The 15000-nt window shown below is 50.6% G+C and overlaps 2 protein-coding genes across 5 annotated transcripts in view; one reads left to right on the top strand and one right to left on the bottom strand.

Annotated features, from left to right (window-relative positions):
* LOC126569443 (flotillin-2) overlaps window positions 1-15000 on the bottom strand; it is a 136882-nt gene that overhangs the window by 86325 nt on the left and 35557 nt on the right. The window lies entirely within an intron of this gene.
* LOC126569437 (glucose dehydrogenase [FAD, quinone]) overlaps window positions 7835-15000 on the top strand; it is an 11069-nt gene continuing 3903 nt past the window's right edge. The window contains exons 1-2 of one of the 2 annotated variants that reach the window (XM_050226516.1): window positions 7835-7933; window positions 9312-9684. The gene's annotated coding sequence lies outside the window, so the exon portion shown is untranslated. Of the gene's footprint in view, window positions 7934-9255; window positions 9685-15000 lie in introns of those variants that run through there. The other variant, XM_050226517.1, reaches the window with a different exon arrangement.

Raw genomic sequence — 15000 nt, 5'->3', positions numbered from 1 at the left:
GCACCATCAGCTGTAGTCGTTTCGCTGATTATTAAAAAAACTTCGTTCACCGGATTCAAGAAATTATTCACTACAACTATTAACAAGCAGCTATAACTATTCCAAAAACTTTAAACCTCCGACTATCGAACCTCAATCAAATAAATAACACGTGAGTTTGGAAAGAAATGATGCAGAGAAATGCAAGATATTTGTCGTTCATGGATAGATATTGCAAGGCCCTTGCTTGCGTAACGTTTATCCGATACCGATTGTCTGTTATGTGATCCTTCTTAATTTACTGAACATGAAAATCATGTTCAACACGCAGAAGCCCAAATGCCGATACCAAAGCTGAACAAAATCCCATATCCACATCAAATGCAAATTCAAATAATTTGATTTACACGTTTGGCATTTAAAATAACACCCAGCTACACACACAGACACGCGCACACGCATTAATATCGAAACAATATCAACGAATTGTTGCTATCGTCCGACACAATCGTTACACACGAAATTACCCCATCCTCGGTAACCCACACCCGGAATTGCAACGTTGGACACACAATTCAATTTGTCATTCGTAAAAATATGTAAATTCCATTCGGTACGACTTAACACCTTCCCTCTGTTCGGGTTTGGGAGTCGGGGCGTATGCAGCCGCGGACGATGATCACCGACAATGGCGAGTCACGTATCTATTCCTCTTTCTCAGGTTAATGTGGTACACACCCTTCAAGGTTGCGTTGCAACCGACACACCAAGCTCCCCTTTCTGCCCCAAGTCGCCAGGCCTTCGCGGCCTGGATGCGCAATATCGTTGGTCCGGACCATGCGCGCGTCCGGTTTTGCCGAACGCCGATCGCATAAGACGGAGCAAACAATTGCATAAGGAAGCACTGGCGGCTGAGCTGGCCGCTGCTGCTGGGCGAACGTGAACAATGTCACGTTAAAGCGAGCGAACACATTGAACGGACGGACGGCCGGCCAGGCCAGGCCAGGCCAGGCCACAGCCAACCGGATGATGAAAAGACGAAAAGCGAACCAACGAAACCTCTTCCATTACGACAATTATGAGGGGAGCGCAATGTACAGAGCGGAGAAAGAGAGAGAGAGAGTGCGGGGGGACAAATGCTCCGAAATCATCGACTGGCCTGCCGGGTACACCACCCCACTGTCCTGCCTCCTCCTGCCACCAACGGAAACAACACTTGAGTGACATTTGAATTCGCAATAGAAACTACGTTAAACACTTTTGGTACTCGGACGCGGCGCTCATGCCCTCTTTTACGCCGCGATACGAATCGGACGGAAGGAGGGTTCCGAGGACGCCGACCACCACCACTCATTACTCCACGGACCAGCTCTTGCATAAGGCGCTTCTGACTCAAAGAAAGTACGGTTTTTTTTATGCTGCTGGTACACTGCTCCGGAACCGAAAGGATTGTGCCGGTGCGCGCCTCCGGTATACCAGCACCAAATGACTCCCTTAGATCGTCCACGGGCAGTCCACAGATCGCACGGATCGCGTGGCTCATGAATGGTCGAGGAGAAATTTATGTAACCGATCAAGGACAGTATCTGGATCGATATTTCATCCGCTAACAATCGCCCAATGGAACGGCCATTTGCTGATCGAAAGAGACATTTTGTGGCCCCTAATAGACTACTACTGGACGGCGTATTTGCCCCGAATTCAAATCGCGCCCGTGGATTTGCGCGATTGAATAATGCTGCCCGGCCGTCATTAAAACCAGACAACGCGCCATGCCAGTTGAGCAATGCAAGTACCTTAGATGCCACACGCGTAGTCCTCCCTGTAGTGTAATGAATTTGTTCGCGAAGAAAGGCTACCGAAAGAACGAAGCTATGGACCGCGCGAGCGCGCACGCAAAGCGCAACCTTTTTCCCAGCAAAATCGTGCCAAGCGCCAGTGACCACCAGGCGCAGGCAAACAGGCGCAGCGCGGTCGTGCCGTGATACCGAAATGCTCCAATTTCAAGCTCTAATTGTTTCACGGCTTGACTGACTTCGATGCTAATCAATCGATGCCGAAGGAGGCAAGCCAGTCCGGTGCTGTCTGTGGTGCGAACGTGATAAGCAGCAGGACAGAACCACCGTCTGGTGGTGTTTTATAACTGCGCTACGATGATCGCAATCTGATGAAATTTGGTTACAGCCAAGCAGAAACATCGCACATCGCACTTGCGGTTACTTAGCTGCACCTTACTTTCGTCGAAAGTACACGAAAGAAATGTTTTGTAACGTTCAAGAAGGATCATCAATCACCGGCCACCGTGTAGATCGTTGCAGTGGAACACATTCCACAACAGGACATCCCCCCGTTCGAGATACAATTTGTCTCCTCAACGCAACGGGAAGTCACACTTACGAAGCACCTTTTCACAACGGCATCCACTGTGCGCCACTTCATTAGCTTGCACCGCGCGCCACGGATTAATTATCAGAGGGGCGCTGATTACGGCATCGGACTGCCCGCATAAATGTCTATGATTAGACAGTAAGTACGGGTAGTATCCCCCCTCCCCCCCTTCCTCCCGTTCGCTCATCGTTAGCGTCGCGATAAAACCACCGAACCGCGATCATGATCATGATCCTCTGTCTCCATTTTGCGAGGCGCGTTGAAACGTCTTCAACTACAGATCGTTACAACAATTACTAAGGTTATGAAGAGGACGCCGGTGAGCATAAATATGTCTCTCTATGCTACCGAAAGCCCTTTATTTTTAGAACCCGTTTTACTGCCCGGCATAAACGCGCTGGGAAGAGATCGTTTTATGATGCACTCAGCGCTACTACTAGTGCTGCGGCGAGCGGCGGCCCACTGGTTACATTATGCAAATGATCCTCGTCCACGTGCTGCTCGCGGATGAAGAGGAAGCTGTGAAGTGAAGCTGCAACCTGCGTGGAAAAGAAGAGAGTGAGAGTGAGGTTCAATTTTCCCACACGCGAATACACTCCATCGCACACGGCCGATCGTCGTACGTGCGCCGGCTCACGAGCATCAAAAAGGCACGATGACGTGACGAGCCGATCCCTGGCCGAGGCCGAGGCCGCGTACTGTTTGTGGCGTGGAAATGACAGTAAAGCGAGGATCAAAACCGCGCAACCCATTGACTTACATTCGATGGATCGTGCCCGCATGCCGCACGGTTATGTCGTCGATCACGGCTGTCCATCAGGTGGTGGGTGGACGAGCTTCAAAAGCGTAGCGTTCGCAGCCATCGCGTGTGCTTATCATTAGATCACCGTGGTGGTGGCGATCAATCCCGGCTGGCCGGCCGGCCGTCCAACTGACCGACAGACCGGCATCAGTTCAGCTCCGTTCAGCTCAGCGCCGGTTTGGAAAACCCTCCCCGGCAACACCAGGAGATACACATAATCACTGTCCGTCCGTGGACGGCACGCGATGCTGCTGTTACGCGCTCGAGCACTCTGATGCTGCACGGGAGGAGGTCCGTCGTCATAGTAGCTGAAGAAGGTACACAGAAGGGCCGGGGTTATGCTTGACTTTTTGGGGTCCGGCGCACACTTTCCGGCGAACTCGCGGGCCGTCCACCAGAGTAGCGCGATGCACTGTATAAGGTGCGGTTGTCTGCGAGCCAGTCGTCATCATGATCACATGCGTCGTTGCATCACAATCGAAACGTCTAGTGGCACCAGCAGCAGCAGCGGTCGATAGCGACGGCGCTACGGAGAGCGACAGCAACAGAACACCGGGACCGGAGGTACGTACGTCATCATACGTCACACGGAATGATATTCTTCTCCTCCTGTCTCCACACAGTGGGGGCACACACATTACATTTTCACTTTTCCCATCACAGTTTTCCCAAAGCTCTCGGTACGCTCGGTGCGCCATTCAGAGTTGACGTTGTCGGAAGGCGTCTACCGTCTCTACCGTCAAATGCTCGGGGCGTGGCGCTGCTCTGCCCTGCCCTGTAATCGTCTCGTCGGGTGTGACTGATAAGCGATGCATACACTAATGCGTTGGCAGATGGAACCCATTAACGGTGTTTAGGTATCCCTTTAGGGTGCGCCGTTGCACATCAGCAGACAATCGTTTCGTAACCTTTTTCCATTTATTCGATTTAAGGGTTCAATCCGGTGGCTCTCTGGTGTGGAACGGGCGCATTCAAGAGCTTTTCATTCGGTGCGTTTTCTTGGGGGAAATTAGATCATTTGTGTCGAGAGTTACAACTGATCCTATTGCATTTCAAGTTACTTCGGTTGGAAGCTACATGAGGTTACAGTTGGAGGCAGTTTCTGATCCAAACATGTGCCTTGTAGTCAAGGATATGAAATCCAAACAGTTCAAAAGAGTTGGATTGGATGAATTGTATTAAATAGGCGAAGATATTCTAAACATCACATATTTTGTTGATGACAGTTTGCAAACCCTCGTGAACTCAAGCCAAAGCGTTATCTTTGACGTAAACAAAGCGTATTTCATGCCAATAAATGTACTTTTAACGAGATGGATTTCCATTAAGGCTCCTTCATATTGAAGATAAGCTTCCGATGCCTAAACAATCGCTTGTACTGAAATAATACAATTCAACCATCAATTCCATTATTTTGTAGTTAATAAACTGCATGGGGGAACCGATTTTGAAGACGCTAAAACAACAACAGCCTCTTAGAGCACCCAATTAGCAATTGATGGCCAAAAGTGTTGCTTTCAACGAATCTTACACCTCATGCGTGTGCTTGTCTACAATTCCAAGTCGAAAAATGTGCCCCCAAAACCGGTAACAAGCAACGCGCGTGCATTCAAGCTCAAGCAGGAAAAGCACCTCTTTTCTCTGTTTTCGCAAACCATAACACCAAGCGATCGAAGTGGCAATCCGGCCAATGAGATCGATCAAATCCGAAACGTCTAGATCATCGGAACCGATTGGCGTTGGTTCAAAAACGCTCAGCTCCTCCACCACACCTCAGCTTGCTCTGACCAGGTTCCAGATTGCGTCATCAAAGAAAGAAGAAAGAAATGAAATTCCGTAAAGTTGCCGGTCGGCCCATCTGCCTCTACGAGACGAGAGCCGTAGAGATGCGATTCGAGCGGATTCGAATTGTTTGTGTTTGGTGGAACCGACCCCCTTAGAGGAAATCGGAGGAAATGTTTATGATCAATCGGAATCCCTTCACCCGACCACCACTGTCACTCGCTCTCGTTTCCTCCATTTTGGTTCCTTCCGTTTCACTTTCTCGATGAGATCTAGCCGCTTCTTGGGTCCGTTAGGACTTTACGGCCTATTAAAACCATTTGGGCTTTATGCACGCCCTCCAAATCAACTGGTGCGCCTCTCTATCTGTTCCTCTTTCTCTTTTTCCTTTTTTCCGGACGATACAGATCTTGCGGTCACGAGATGCGATGGAATTATTAAATCCCGATCGATTCGGGACACTTTAAACAAGTGGAACAAGTGGAGCCACAGCGTGATTTTACGTCACCGTCGTCGCAGTTTCCGGCACGCCGGCACCGCCACCGCATTCCTTCGGGGGGGATCCTCTGATCGGTTGATGCAAACTAGGATGGTCTTTGGCTTCCATGTTTCGAAGACACTTGAAAACAAGTTTTAATCTGAACGATGGAGTTGCTTTTTTGTTGCTGGCGCTAATGCTGCTGCCGCTGGATCAGGCCCAAACCCGGGATCGGGACATCCTGATGAAAGTGAACCACGAAAACACTCGCAGCAACTTGGCGCAGTCGTTTCCATTCGCCTGCATCTTTGCAAATAAACACACACAAACACACTCATTGCCTGCATCCATCCCCAACCCCAAGCCCCATCCTCTGTTCGCTTCGGTCAAGAAACAACTCATTCACCCCGCACCATCCCTCCTATCCTATCCTACACCGGTTCAAGGCGAGCGCGCAGTGAAAGTGCTTTCGGCGACGGCGGAATGTGAGCGATATTACATCATCCCCCACATAAGTGGGTCGAAAAGCTCGAGAAGAGAAAAAGGCTTGGCAAACTGTACGGGAACAACAACAACAAAAAAAAGCCCCCACACAGACTGTGATGATGGAGGAAAATAAACACTGGGAGTGCTGCTGTCGGAAAAGCCGAAAGCTCGAAGCAAACAGCCCTGGCCCAAACGGACGGACGCACGGACGCACGTACGTGCGGCAGCGGGCTGCTGTACGTCCTTCAAAACTCCTTCCTCCCAGCCTCCACGTGTTTCACGACGAAGAAAGCAGACGACGGCGCCAACGCTACTCTGCCAATGCTGGTCCGGACTCCGGTCGAAGAGAGTACGTGAGAGTGCGGCATGATGAGGAATGGGTGCCATTTGCAGCTAGGAAGCATTAGCGTTGCTGATTATCGGCCAACCGTTCGCAATCATCATCATCATCATATGTAGCTCCACGGTAAACGCGGTAGAAGAATCTCGCCATTTTCTCGTGACTGTATAGGTAAACAGCGAACGATTTAAGTATGCGTGACACTCATCACCGGTTCGATAATCGGTATGCTGAACGCTGGACGTGGTCTGTTCCGCGTCAAATGTTATTGGCGCGAAGTTCGTCGCTTGCTCGTGCCTTGAAGTCTTTCGAGACGTTTCAAGCAAGGTAATCGGGAACGAGTCCGATTCTAATATTTTTTTATCACTCCCAATGTGTTAAACATACGAGCCGTGGCATTCAAAAACGATGTCCCAAGCAGCCGCAAGATTCCATTTTAATGACTGTTCCTAACGCGTTGTAACATTCTAGTCCGGTAGCATTCCCCGCACTGATCATGTAAAGTGTCACAGATCCGCCTAATGAAGATGTCATTAAAAGAGCTGCTGTTAAGCTCAAATCTGTTGTCTCGAATGCCGCTTCCGACGCATTCCGGCTGTGGAAGCGATACCGTTGGACCACGCGATCCACTAATAAGATTCTCGAACGGCATCATCATTATCGCTAGCATCGCCGGGATTGATGGTAGGGCGTAGAGCACGCAGCTCGGCATCCCTCAAAGGGCATCTCTCTCTCCCTTATCTCAGATGAAACACAGAACCTTAAAATAAAAACATAACAAGCAGATTAGGACCTCGTAACACTGGCACTGGAAAAGGCAAAGCAATGAACCGAGCGTCTCCCAGAGGGGTAGGGCCCGACGACAGATTATGTGGTCACCCCCCGGAGTGGTTGACTACCGCACCCGGCAAATGATCGTTAGTAGCAGCAGCAACCCTTCTCCTTGCTGCTGTTGCTGCCGCCGCGATCACACAAAGCCCACAGTCCCAGCACTCGGAGAGAGAGAACATCGCTCGACTAGCGATCTCTGGCAGTGGCGATGACGACGACGACGACGACGACGACGACGCCGGCGGCCTACAAACACAGCACACCGGTGGCACACAAACGAAAACGGTTGTCTCGTGCGCTCCCACTCTCACTTTCGGTGACAGTGATCGCCGTCCAAGGCTTCATTTTCTTCCTTCTTCTACTCTCGCTACTCTCGCTCTCTGCACACTGGCCAGTGCTGGCTCGCTTGCTGGCTCCCCGGTTCGGCGCTCGTCCTACCACGCATCCCACCGAGGTGGACATGGCTAAAGGTGGCCCGAACCGAGCCACCGAGCGAACCTAACACACAAGTCAACCAGTGAGCCAGCGCGCACGCAGCCACAGCGTACAGCATTATTACGAACCGGGTGCCAGGGGGGCCTGCCTGCCTGCCAGTTGTCTCCCTCTCTTCAACGAGCTGCGCGCACATGGAGCAGCCCCCCTTCTCCATCGTCATCGTCATCATCTTGGGGTGGTGGTGGTCGGTACGTTGCGTTTTGGTTTTCAGGTGATTTTCGAGCAATATGCGACCTCAGTCTTACTTCTGAACTCGTGCTCGCGAGACGTGTATCCTCGACGGCGGTGGTTTGGTACGGAAGCCAACTGCCTTCTTCCCGGCCCCACGCTTGGGGGATGTCGTTACTGCAGCGTAAGAAGCGAACAACCCACTAGCACATTATCTAACCGTCGTTCGTGCGTGCGTGCATTAATTTAGAAGTGTTTAGAAGAGATGGACCGGTTCAGCGGAATACTGAGATACTCATCGGAACATGAAGGACTCGGACGGTGCGTGAAATTGCCGAGAACGTGGAAAAGGAATCTGGCCTCCTGCGGGGACTTCGAGCGCAAGGACTTTTCATTACTTTGGTGTGGCCAATGCGTGTCCGTTGAATGTGCAGTGAATTGGAAATGGCATTTGTTTACACTGTGCAGCAGGATGTGCTTCCATTGCGCTCGAAGTTCGCGTGCATTAGGACGATCGGTGCAGCGATCATCATGTCGGGGGGGGGGGGGGGGGGGGGGTATCATGATTGAAGCCCACGGTTACGGTCATGGAAATTGCAACGTTTACAGCTTCTCGCTCGTAAAATAATTCGATATATAGATTCTATTCTCTCATGCACTGCCGGAGATGCAGAGGCAGATAGCACGCTGGTTGCAAACAGTTACATCTTTTATGATGCCAAGTTAATCAAATCCTCACCTCGCCTTGGCAATTGTTTTGCGAATAATCAGCGGTTCCATCTTTATGGTGCAGGCCTCCCAAGTGATCGCCTGCAGCGATCATGGCGTTTGTTTTGCTTTTCAATAGCGCTACTAGCTGTGCGATTTCATGAATGTGAAGAAAGGTTTGTGCGTGCTGATAACCACATCTGCACGCAACACGCACATGACCGTTTTCAGCTAATCGACCGCCAAACGAATCATTTCGAGGATCGCGCCCTTTACAACGCTGGGTAGCGTGCGTGGGAAGCGTTCCCGCAGACACTTTGCAGCCATTTGCTTAACATGATTGCATTTGCAAATTGATCAGCCACCAGATGAACACAACGGTAAACAATGCCAACATTCGTCCAGTGTCACAGTGCGATGTCGATTTGTAAACACAATCTGTCGCGCTAAGTACTGTTCACACTTTTCATTTCATCGTTGGCGGAAGCTAAGGTCCAACAATCGTCGTTCAGTCGCCTCGAGTGAACAGTTGATTGGAATTAGCTCGATAATTCCTCGCCTTCGATGAAATTGTCCACAAGGAGCTGTGAAGCATTCGCCGCGTTTTTGCCAATTCGAAACCGCCAATCGAGGGCCACAGACAATTGTCGTCGTCGGAGTCGTCGGCGTTTGGGCCTTCTTCTAACAAAACAATTCCGATTGTGACCGCCACCGGGGAGCGGGCTAAGCATGCTGCGCAACAATAGAACATGCGCCGTAGGGTGTAGAGAGGGGAGGGATTTAGTTGAAGCTCGAGCTCGAATGGGTAATCATTATTGTGTTTACGGCCACCGTCATCTTGGTTCCGGTTGCAGGTTGTACCAACAGTTTCATCTCGTCTGATTGTGCCTCGAAGGAGCAACAACGAATCATCACTCGAACGAGAGGTTGGTGACACAAAGTGGAAAGTGCTGAAGCGATGTGACAGATAGCGAACCCGTTGTGTGAGCCTCAGATTTCAAAGGTGTGCGATTTGGTTACAGCGGAGCCGGACAAGTGCATCAAGATATGTAACTCGCATCAAAGCAGCAGCAGTAGTGCCTTCTTCTCTTCAACATAGTCGGTGACATTCGGTGACAACATTAGACAGAGGAAAGTGATTGAAATTAGAAGGAGCAAACATCAAGCTGGCGAGACAGCAGCAATGGAAGACGAGCAGCAGCGCCAACTTTGGATTATATTTCAATTGTAAGTATTATCAAAGGGTGGGATCATATAAACCCACAACCCCCCCCCCCCCCCATTACGCCTTCAGTTATCGTTGCAAAAGTTCAAGGAACGCTCCAAAAAATCGCGTTAAAAAAACAGGACGTCAACGCCTGTGTTCCGTAACCTTTTTCGGCCGGCCCCAGATACCGGCCACGGTCACACAGTTTACGAGGGCAAAAGGTGCAACCCCCCCCCCCCCCCAAAAAAAAAACCACCCCTAACCTATGTCACCTCGATGCCGATCGATCAAAACGATCGTCGTACGTTCCCGAACCGGCGACGTAATCGATAAGGAGATGCCGATGGCCCGGCACTGTTCGACTGACACACTTCACACCGGTTTGTGACCCCGGGGGGAGCCTTTTGTCACTTTCATTTCCTCCCAGCGGAGCTTTTACCGCAGGAATACCGCAGCAGCACGATTGATGGCCATAAGCCGTGGAAGAGACGACCAGATCCTCGACGATAAATCTGGTTCCCCTTCCCTCCGTGTTCAGGCGCTCTGGCAGGTGGCTGGAGTGTCCCCAACGACGACGCACCCGCGACGCTTGCGACGAAATGCAACCTTCGCGGTTATGCAAGCGTGCGCGCAACATTATTATCGGCCATTATATCACTCCAGTGAACTTCGGCTCACGCGGTGCCGGTAGGGCGCGCCTATGCCCCACCACTGCGTAGTCCATCGCATGGTCCATTGGTGCGGTTGTGTTTGCGTTAGTTCAAGGCACACGCCCAAAAGGTTAATCAGCATCACAGCCTTCCTCACCTGTGGTGTGTGCAATATTGGAGATCTGCATCCTCGATGCGCGGTTGGTTTGTTGCTGGAGACTGGACTGCGCGCGCAGGACGGCGTGGACTCTTCGCGCCGCTGGCCACTTTGATATAATCTTTCGGCCCGGTCCGGCTCATAATGCACCCGAGGTACACGTAACCGTGGCCACCGCCGTGGCAGCACGTAATCGCTACGGCCACCGTATCGCCCATCAACTCGCGCAGCTGACCGTAAACAAGCGACGAGAGAGTTCCAGCTCCAATCGCATCGAACGATTCGCCGTCGATCGCGCACAGCATGGCATGCAGAAAGCGATGATGTGGTCGTGTTTACACTTTTCAAGGTTGCCATCACAGACAGCCTACCCATTCCCATGGGACTGCTGTGCGTTGCTTTAAGCATTAAAGGACAAAGCAGCAGCACGAAACGGGGCGAGGCGAGATGATGGAACAGAAAGCGAAAACTGCTGACTGACGACGGTGTGGTGCCGGTGATGGTTGACCCAGATTCGGATCGATTACGTCTCGGTTGATTTTTTGGTCAACTGGAAACCGGAGCTGATTGTCGATCACGAACCGGTTAACTGTGATCGGTGTTTGCGATCGCAAGCGCGAGCACGTGAGAAACATCATCAGTATCGCGAATCATGCTGTGAATGGTGCGATGACCACCACAAAGAGCGGATCTTGCGAACGAGATTTCGTCTGGTCGGTTCTGTTGGTTGCATTGTTGCCCGCGTTGATGCGCGTTGCATAATTCGATTCCTGTGACCGGTTTGCGCCGTTGTGCGCTCTCTCTCTCTCAGGATGAGCGTTTTTACCGTTCGTTCGTTCGATAAGATTCTCCCGGCAGTTACTGCTGCAACTGCAAACAGCACAACGAACGGTTTTTGGCAGGGACAAGTGTAATCCACCGACGAGAGAAATATGACGCACGTCATCGTCATCGTCGCGATACAGAAATTGGGCAACGAGGAAAATGAGGCCCCGTGCGACCTTGGCAATTCGATGATTCGTCATTCCGTCAACCCATCGCCAACTGCCATGTGGAGAAAGGTTTCGCATAAAAAGTTAACAAAAGTGTAGAAAAAACGGCTCTTTCATGGAATGAAGTCGGCATTAATCGAACTGACAGCTTCATAGAGCTGAGTAAAAACAATTAAATAGCAAAACGTTCCGAGGCTCCCCCTCGGGTGAAAGGCAGTATCAGTGAACGCTCTGTGCGCCCTCACCCTCACGCTAGATGATGGTGATGGTGCTGATGATGATGCATAAGTGCCATTATTTCACGGTTTTCTGCGTCTTTTTGCGTCACTACCAGCCGAACACGCCGACCGATTGCCGATTGCCATCGCGATGCACGCAGCACATAACACAGCTACAGCTCCACTCATAATGCTCGCCACCCACCGAGTGTGCTACAGTGTAAGCGCGGGTGTTACGGATGCAGAAGCAGCACTCGACTGGTTACAGTACCGTGGTTTGACCGAGCAGCACGTGGCTTCTAGTGGTGGTGCATCATTTAGAGCAACCATAGTGGCGGTTGAGCGTTGGTTTTGAAAATTCATTTTTCGGATTCCAATTGCGTTACGAACCGTCACTACGATGACCGTGGTGGCGGTGACACATTGGCAGTAGTACCGACTATTGACGTGATTGGTGCGCAAAGATCGTAATCAGAATTGCAATCGCTGCGTCATGATAACAAAGCATCATCACATTTAGGTAGTAGCAGTGAAGCAATTTACATTCGTTAGCTGATCCTTTTACCGTTTAAATGAAAAATGATGTAACCTGGGTGTTCTTGCTGTTGCTGCGAAGCATAAAACATAAGTCATAGCGTTTTGATCTCCAGATGAACATTTTTTTCAAGTGAAGGATGTTGCGAACTCCTAGCTTACCACATCAATCGCCATTGCTTTCATCAGCAGCAATACGGTAGCGATGTTTGACACGTGCAGCATCTGCTCACGTCATCCTTCCCGATGAACACCGGTTGAATCAAAACACCACAACCATCACAAGCAAATAGCTCTCTCATTAAACAAATCAGCGGCAGTCATAGCATCTTCTCCCTTTACTCTCGCGTACCGGAATGAAATGATTGAGCATAGGTTTATGCTAGAGCCCAGCGAAGCCATCCATCATACGGCAATGATTGATTGGTCCATGCCATCGCGATGTTTGCGATCTAACATGCGTCATGTTTTTCTTGTGGCCGATTCCACTGATGATGGTGATGATGATGATGATGATTCTTGGCCATGGGCACTGCAAATGAGTTATGTAAAGCGGAATCGCCAGTGCCAGGCGTTATGCCGAGTGATGTAACAGAGTCCGAAATTCACACCTCGGAGCGCACCCCGTGGTCGACTGTCAAAATGGTTTATTCGACAGATGAGATCGATTCCACCACTACCATGTTCAAAGTACTGTTCTCATCCGCGACCGTGGGCGCCTTTCCTTCCTCGTGTACCTTACTGGCATGCCGGAACGTACTGGATGGCGCCAACAGCGATCGGATCAACGCTGGTCATCTCACCAACGCCACCAAGTGTCTCCGATTGCTATCTTCAGACGCGATCTCAACGCCACTTGAATTCGTGGTATCCGCCCCAATCACCCCGCAAGACCGGGGGCAGTTAATGCCCCCTACTGCCTGCGCCCGCCTTCCGAGAGGCATCATCATCATCATCGCCGCCGCCAACGACATTATCAAGCGGCCTTCATTCGTCAGCATTTTCATCTCGGACAAGATATGCATTTAACAGCCGCACCACACCGGCAATGTGAGTGCCGAGACGCCACAGACCATGAACAACTTTTACTTTTCACTTCGTGCCTCAAAGACATCCTTTTGGCCCGGCCTCTCGGACCGACAAGATCTTTGGCAGTATCTTGCCAGCCATTGCTGATGCTGTGCCGAACACCGGGAAAACGGGAAGTAACTATCAGCAATCCATGCATACGATAAGCTGTTTATTTAGGTCTACAGTCCCCCTCCGAACCGGCTGCACACTCCCGCCGCCCGCCGCATCACTGACCTCGATTGTGTAGAGAGTTTTGTCAAACTTCCCCAGTCCAACGGACCGCCGGTGATGCAATCGTTAACCGGAGAAGGCAGATGTGTTCGACAGACGCGCTACATTCACGCGCGTTGAACATTATGGGCTTGAGTTTCGGTGCGGAAGGGGCCCATTTGGAAGGCAACCCCCGGGATGGCTCTGAGGCCAATACTTCCCCGTGTGCGCCAATAAAGCCACATCACAAGCCCGTGCGCGCACGGATCGTAACGGAGGTAACAAAGCCAAAGGCGCTCGAAGCTTCTCGAACTGAGGCCAATGCCGACGCCATCAGCAGAGGTACGAAGTGAAATGTGAAAGATGATCATGAGCACCAGTAATGGTAATTTATCTCTCTCGTTTGTTTTATGCGTTCGATACCACCACGAACTAGAGCACACGAGCATGATCATGACAGTTCGCTGCGACTTCCGTCAAACACTGTCATATTTTATGATCTCATCATCAATAAATCTCGCTTCACCTTTCGCCGTTTTTTTCTTCATTCCATTTTTGCAATTGCACTTAGCGCAACAGGATGTGCAGCGCATATACTTTACACAGAGCTGCCCGATCCGGATTTAAGCGTAAAGCGGATTTAAGCGTACTAGCTAGAGATAATCGTAACAAAAAGTTATCGCAGCCAGAGCACCATCAAGTTGGGCATCCTTTCCGGTGCGAAAATCGCTTAACATCGTTGATCGCTAGTGATCGCATCGTGAAGCTAGTGGACACAAAAGAACGCCAGATGTGTGCGAGCGAGCGGCCGAGAAATTGTAGCGACAATCTAAATCCGTTCGACTGGGCCACAATTACGGCTTGATGGGGCCGATCGCCAAGTGTCGCCAGACTGGTCAGCCAGCCAGCCCACCAGCCAGCCAGCCAGCCAGCAGTACGGAAGTTAAAACCAAAATGCATTAATCATAGCACCGGGGCCTGGCTACAATCGAATGCAATGCACCGTCATCGGGGTTATAAATGTGGCGGAAAATCCGCTACTCCGTTTGCATTCGATGCATTAGGCTGCCAGTGGCGAATCGGCGTGTGAATGCTTGGCTACACCTACACGCCACACCAGCAGGATCGAGGGGGAGGCGGACATGTTGTTGAATAAATCTGTAACTTTCTATCAAACTTGTTTTGAGTGCAAACCGTATCACGGGTGAAAACATGACGACGTCAACCCGGCATTTGATGACGGCAGTAGCGAATGGTAGACGGTGCATTGGGGTGAGCCATAACCAGTGCGTAGTAGAATCATATCAAAAGATCAATATTCTACTAATAGGAAAGAGAACGTTAGTTGCTCAAACACTACACTACACCAAAGTGATGATAAATGATTCTTCAGGCCACTTTCGGCGGGCGAAGAGACAAAGATTTTCGTGACATCCAGTCACACAAAATCAGCACACAATGTTTGCACCTTTCCATGTTCCATGTCTGCACCGCCATTACCAGC

This window comes from Anopheles aquasalis, chromosome 2 (genome assembly GCF_943734665.1).
Source record: "Anopheles aquasalis chromosome 2, idAnoAquaMG_Q_19, whole genome shotgun sequence".
Classification (NCBI taxonomy): domain Eukaryota; kingdom Metazoa; phylum Arthropoda; class Insecta; order Diptera; family Culicidae; genus Anopheles; species Anopheles aquasalis.
This window is presented reverse-complemented; position numbering and strand designations above follow the sequence as displayed.